Here is a 7,087-nt window from a genome sequence, read left to right on the forward strand (position 1 = left end):
CCATCACACATACCATCACCTCCCTAATTGACCTCATTTACAAATGTAAACACCCCCTACACTGTTCTTACACTTGCACACACATCTAGACTCAAGAGAGCACAGACTCCCTCAGAGCTCCAAACCTGTGTAAAACCTTATATCCTCTACCCAGACACCCACAGACATGCACATACATCCCTACAGATGGCGAAATAACCATTTATAGGCAGAAACAGCACACACACCACTGCAGACACAGGATTCCCAATAGTCACACCCTAGGTCTTGGACACATACAGGCACATCGTACTGGACACAGACAGACAAGGAGGTCTGCACACCAACATACTACTAAAGACCCACTCCTGTATCTCTGATGGGTACAAGTATCTGTTCCTTTACAGACACTGAGGTACCCAGAAACGGGCCCAGGCCCAGCTAATGGCATCTCCCACCCCCTGCAGTCCAGTCATTTATTGCTCTCAGACACAGAAATTCAGAGTGGAAAGTTTCTCTCTGAACCCTGATCTTTTACACTAAGAGCACAATTGTAATGTGAAAGCTGGTGAGGTGTGTGCATATACACACACATGTGCACGCACGTACAAACATCCCCTCAAACATCCACATGACCACAGACAAACAACCTCCTCCCCCGCAAATCTCTCTTTTGCATGTAATAAATCCAGCTACTACTCCTACTTCAATCCATGATGAGGTCAGTGTTTCACAATTACGGCTTCATATTCTTTTCACAACAACCCTATGAGGTAGTGTCTCTTATTGTACTCATTTTACTGAAGAAGAAACTGAGGTTCAGGGAGATCATGTAATATGTCCCAAATGGCGCCACACAGCTAATAATTGCCAGTGCCAAGAACTCAAAACTGGATTTATCTGACATGAGAGCTCATATTCTTGATTTCTAGGCCACATACATGACAATGTCCACTCTACACGTGCACACACGCACACACACACGAATTTTCTGGATTATCTGTCAAAAGACCTGGATATGACTCCTGGCCTCACCACTTATGGGCTAAGCTGGTTTTCTCATCTGCAAAATGGGAATAATGATAGGATGACCTTTATCTCCTTCTTCTCCTTCCCTTCTGGGTGGCTGGGGGAAGTGGGAGGTCATTGAACACTGAACAATGCCGCACATGTGTCAGATGTTGGGAGGGCAGAGGGACTCCAGGAAGGAAGAAGCCCGTGAGGATGGTACTGGCTTTGCAAAACTTCTCAGGCAAGAGATGTGGAGGAGGCTGGAGCTGAAAATGAAAGCGCAGATGAAATTTGGGTGGATTTCGGGGAGAGAAGAAAGTATTCCAGGTAGGGAGATGACTGTAAGGGTTCAAGACAAACAAGCCGATGCACTCGTATGAGAAGGAATGTGAGGCGTGCGCTCCTTGAGTGATGATAATAACAATAGAACTACCGTTTATTGAACATTGATGTGTCAAACCCTGTTTTACGTGCATTATCTTCTTTAATCCTCTCAGCAATCCCGCAAGGAGGTTATATTATACTTATTTTGTAGTTGAGGAAACAAGCTTACAGGAGCCTTACTTCAAGCTCTATCATTCAGATTCCAGAACCCCCACCCTACCTGACTATGCAACTCTGCTCCTGAATTCTGATTAGTTGCTCAGAAAATCAAAATTGGAAGAAGCAGCATTAAACTCAGTAGTGAAACACATAGACTGGAGCCAGACTGCCATGGTGCCAACCTTGGCATTGCCCCTTATGACCTGGGTCACCATGGACAAGCTGTTCAGCCATTCTTCAGTCGCATTTCCTCATCTGTAAAGTGGGGATGATAGAGTCCACTTCCTGTCCTTGTGAGAATTAAGCAAACGATCCATATAAAAAGGCTCAGAACCATGCCCGGCACACAGAAGGCAACCAAAGCCATCATTACAGTATGGAGTGGCTGCATTTCCCAGTTAATTTACTAGGTGCCACATCAAACTTTTAAGGAAGTCAGGGCATAAATTACCCAAATAATTGAATATTCTCCTCAATAACTTTCCTAAGGAAGCTGCAGAACCATTATTCCAACCCAGGGCTTGCCTGACTTCAAAGAGGACAGAAGTGAAATGTCTTTGGAAGAGAAATCTCTCTTCCAACTCCTGCCTTCCAGCAACTCCAGCAGGAAGAAGAGTCCAGATAGGAGAGACCTTGGCAAAATCAGGATTAGCAAATTTATTTCATTCTGTCAGGATATTCAGTTTCTTCCTGTGGGAGACTGGGCAAGTCACTCAGCTTCTCTGAGCCTCGGTTTCTTTACTTGAAAAATGGGGATAATAATATCTCTCAGGATTGTGGTGACAAATAACTATATATTAAAAATGGATATTTTTAAAGTGTTACCTCTATTCCTGGTACCATATAAGCACCTTACATGTATAATGTCATAAGTAGTCTATGTATACAATGCCATCAGCATCCTACATATACCATGTCCCAAGTACCCTACATATGTAATGTCTAGTTCTGACATGGTCACTAAGCAGGATGTAGTCATCTCATCTTCTGAGTCTAGGTCCAAGATTTGGGTCTAAAAAGAGGCTTCATTAGTAACTGGATAATTCTGTGGCAGCGCCCCCAGCAGCGGTTCTGCCCTGCCGGGGAGTAATTCTAGGAAGGTAATGTGAGCTGGGGGAGGCTGGAGACCCAGCTTCACATTTATTTACTCTGACAGCTAAATTGGTGAGCAAGAGGGAAAATCAGATGAAAGCCATTTCAGAGTAAATACTAAATACAAAACTTAAACCCAGGTTGTGACAGATGGGCAGGGGGCAACGGGAAGAGACACAGGCAGCACACCCCTCCCCTGCTCAGGACCCTGGCCTCACCTTGTCACCTTCCTGGGCATTTCCTGTTTGAGTAGAGGAAAGAGCATAGAAGGAGGTTAAAACTGCGTGGCCCTAGGCAAACAATTTACCTCTCCTGGCCTCAATGTCCTCATCGGTAAAATGTGTGCATGTCATTTGAATCAGACGACTGGGGAAGTGATGGAGAGAGCACTAGCCTTGGAGTCAGATAGACCTGAGGTCAAATCCCAGCCCAGCCACTTCCCAGCTGGGTGAACTTAGAAAAGTGACTTATCTGAACCTCACTTTCCTTAAACTATGGGAAGAATATCAACCTCAGAAGAACAAACGAGATAATCAGTGTGAAAGGGCTTTTTAGACTTCAGAGTGTCTTGTGACTGTGAGCCACTCCGGTCACCCAAAGTCCCTTTCCAGTTCTGACGTACACTGTGTAAGTTCCCGTCGGCAGACATTTATGAAGCACCTACTGTGTGCCAGGCTCCAGGTAAGGCACAGGAAGCACAAACTGTCTTAGTCCCTGCCCACAAGGAGCCCAGTCTACTGGGAGAGAAGAGAGCCAGCATTTGCAGCACGGTGTGCCAGGTGCTACAGAGTGGGGAGCACAGGTGCCAGAGAAGCAAGGAGGAGGGTCATTTAAGCTGGCTTACAGGGTAGGTATCAGGAAAGGCCTCCTAGAGGAGGTGGCCTTTCAGCGAAGTCCTAAAGGATGAGTAAATATGAGGCAGGCCAGGCCTGAGGGGAGTTGGATCAGGCTGGAGAGAGGGTGCCCAGTTAGTGGTTTGCTGGGGCAGCATCAGGAGATGAGGCTGGGGAAGTAGGTAGGAGCCAGCTCCTGGAGGGCGGAGGGCTGAGTTGAGGAGTTTGGATTCGTTTTGAAAGCTATGGATCCACAAGCAGCAGCATTTCGTCTCTGAAGATGCAGCATGGCTCAGTGGTTAGGGATTCTGGGTTTGGAGTCAGGTAGCCTGAGTCGATACCTGACTCTATTACACACTGGTTGTGGGACCTCAGGCGACTGACAAACTCTATGAGCCTTAGTTTCCTCAGCCACAAAATAGGCATTAACAAAGAACCCATTTACAAGTACTGTGATGATTCCAAGAGACCAAGACCTATCTCCAAGTTAAGAGCTTGGCCTGACATCGAGTAAGCACTCAGTCACGCAGTGCCACTGTCATCTGTAATAAGCGGGTGCAATAGATCATAGGAGGCACTAGCTCAGCGGGGAGTCCTCAAGGGGCTGGATGTCCCCTCCTCAGAGAATTCCGCCCTGACCACACCATTTGAAGTAAATCTCTCCTATTAATCTTTTTCCAGCAGAGGGTAGATAAGGCTTAAAATTAGGGTAGACTGGGATAAGCCTGTATAGCATGCTAAGGAATTTCAGCTTCAAAATATAGACTGTGACAGGCCATCAAAGGCTTTTAAGCTGAAAATGACATGGTCAAATTGGGGGTTTGGAAAGATGACTTAAGCAGTGGCTTGAGGATAGATTTGAAGGGGATGAGTCTTTCACTGCATCCTGAAGATATTGCAATAAGCTAAGGAAGGTGATGAGGGAGCTACAGGGACAAGGATGATGGAAAGAAGGAATACAATGAAAAGTTAATGGTTACCTGTCACTTTAATATGTTATATATGATCATATATTATATACATTCGTAACTGTATGTATAACACATCCAGTCTCCTAAAGAATCTTTATGTATTAAAGCTATATATATGTTATTATATGTCATATACCACATAATATATAATACTAATATATAATATATATATAGTCTATGATTCTGTATAACATCATATATAATTTTAATATATAAAGTTGATTATTTAAGAGACTGGATATGAGGAGTAGGGGAGCGAGAAATGTCAAAGATAACTTGCAGGTTTCTAATCTTTTATTTATTTTTTCTTCGTTATCTTGTTCCCAAAGACATGGAACCTGGGAGCAGTTGAGGACGGGCAAGGGGGAATAAGGAGCTAATAGTTTTGGTTCAGAGTACTAGGGAATATTCAGGTGGGGTGCCCAGGAGTGAACTGGATTTATATATATGTCTATAGCTCAGAAGAGAGGCTGGAAACGGAGGCGGGAACTTCAGGGACCTCAGTGCAGGGCTGGCAGTTGAAGCCACAGGAGTTGAGATATTACGGCATCCAGGATTAACTCCACATGCAGAAGAGAGTTGACTTGTTTGCTTTCTGATTTCAGGGAAGCAACTTGTCCCTGAGGCTCATTTTATTTTCAATGAGAATCACTCTTTAAATTATAAACTAAATTATAAAACATATATATCTGGTGATAAGTGCTAAAACAGAGCCAGGTATATAGGAAGCAGCAAGGCAATTAACTGTCTTGGGGGAATGAGGTTGGGTAGGAAGACGTCCGTTAGACAAATGGGTGGAGGTGTGCAGAAGGGTCTTTCCAGGTAGAAGGAACATCTTGTAAAAGGACATGGGGATCTGGGAGGTTGCATTGTGTTTGGGGTGTACAAGTCCAGTTGGGGGGAGAATGTATATTGGAGCAGACTGTAGGCGGCCTCATCCTGTGGTATAGGTATTCGGAAGCGTCTTAGCTCCTCTTGTGATCAGCTCTCTCACTTCACTGGGCTTTGTTCTTCCTCCAACACTTTTCCAAAACCTTTTCCTTGGTTTCTGTTTAAACATCCTTCAGTGCTCAGCTCAGGTGTTGTTTCCGCTGGGAAATCATCTATACTCTCACCTCTGTTTCCAGCCTGGTTTATGTGCCCATCTCCTGCTCTCCCGCAGCTCCTGAATCTTCGCTTTATCATGACACACGGTGGTGCACAGGAACCATGTCTAAACATCTTTACACCCTCCATGCCTGGCACAGGACAGATGCTCAGTATGTGTCTGAGGAATGAATAACTTTCCTTTTGATGAGGTCACCCACCAGAAAGCTTCTCAACAGGGAGAAGCCTGTTTTCAGAAGAGGAAAATTTAATTTGTTTTATTTTTTAAGGCTAAACTTTTAATTCTACTTCGAGTTCAGAAAGCTCACAGGGCGTATTGAAAATAAAATGCCATTCCGTGTAATCAGTAATCCTAGCCAAATAAGACTGAATGCAGAGGAGGGAAGATACAGCCCCATGTGTTGGGGTAAATTCTGACAGATCTGCTTTTTTTTTACCTGGGATTCAAGTCTCTCTCCAGAGACCACTAAGGAGAGCCTGCCTGAGAACAAAACCAACCCAGAGGAAAACACAATCAAGAGAGAGACAGATTCCTGACCGTATCATTCGAACACCTGGACTTTTCAGTTACTTGAGCCAATAAACTTCTTACTATAAGGTAGTTGGAGTAGGATTTTTGTCACTTGAACTGAGTCCCGACTAGCCTGCTCACACAGCCAGGGCTAGAAATCTAACTCAGGCATATCTGAGGCCAAAGGTCTCTGGGCCTTGGTTTCCTCATCTGCACAGTGAGGGGATTCCGCCTGCACTTGTACAGTTTTCAGCACAGTGATGCTATTAGGCTTGGAAAGCCAGTTTTCTAGTGCAACACATGAAGAAGGGGTCAGAGATCTGATAAGGAACTGACAGCATCCACTGCACACCATTCTATCACCTGTCTGGCTTTCACTCTCTGCAGTTAACACCATCACTTTTGACACCACAAAGGTTTAGAAAGACATTTCCACTAATGGAATATAATTTAGGGCAAGGGTCAGCAAACTTTTTCTGTAAAGGTCCAGATGGTGAGTATTTTGGCCTTTGTGAGCCATGCAGTCTTTGCTGCACTATTCAACTCTATTACTGTAGTGGGAAAACAGCCACAGATATGTAAATGAATGGAGGTGGCTCTGTTCTAATAAAAATTTATCTATGAACACTGAAATTCAAAATCCATGTAATTTTCATGTGTCACAAAATAGTATTCTTTTGATTTTTTTCTTCAACCATTTAAACATGTAAAAAACATTCTTAGTTTTGGGGGCTGTACAGAGAGAGAGCACAGGACAGGTGGGCTGAGTGTTTGCAGACCTGGGTTCTACCTAATGCTCTCTCACAAACTGTGTGATCCTGGCCAAGTCACTCTGTCTCTCCGGGTTTCTGTTTTTTTCCATCTGGACAACCAGGGGCCTATATGGGATAGCCTCTCAAGGCCCTTCATCTCTCAAGTACCACGATTCTGATTTTTCATCAACAAATATTTATTGAGCATCTATTACCAAGCCAGCCAATGTTTTAAATGTTGGGGATATAAGTAAAAGTTTCTGCTCACATGGAACCTACATTCTAATG

Source organism: Equus przewalskii, chromosome 26, assembly GCF_037783145.1.
Source record: "Equus przewalskii isolate Varuska chromosome 26, EquPr2, whole genome shotgun sequence".
Classification (NCBI taxonomy): domain Eukaryota; kingdom Metazoa; phylum Chordata; class Mammalia; order Perissodactyla; family Equidae; genus Equus; species Equus przewalskii.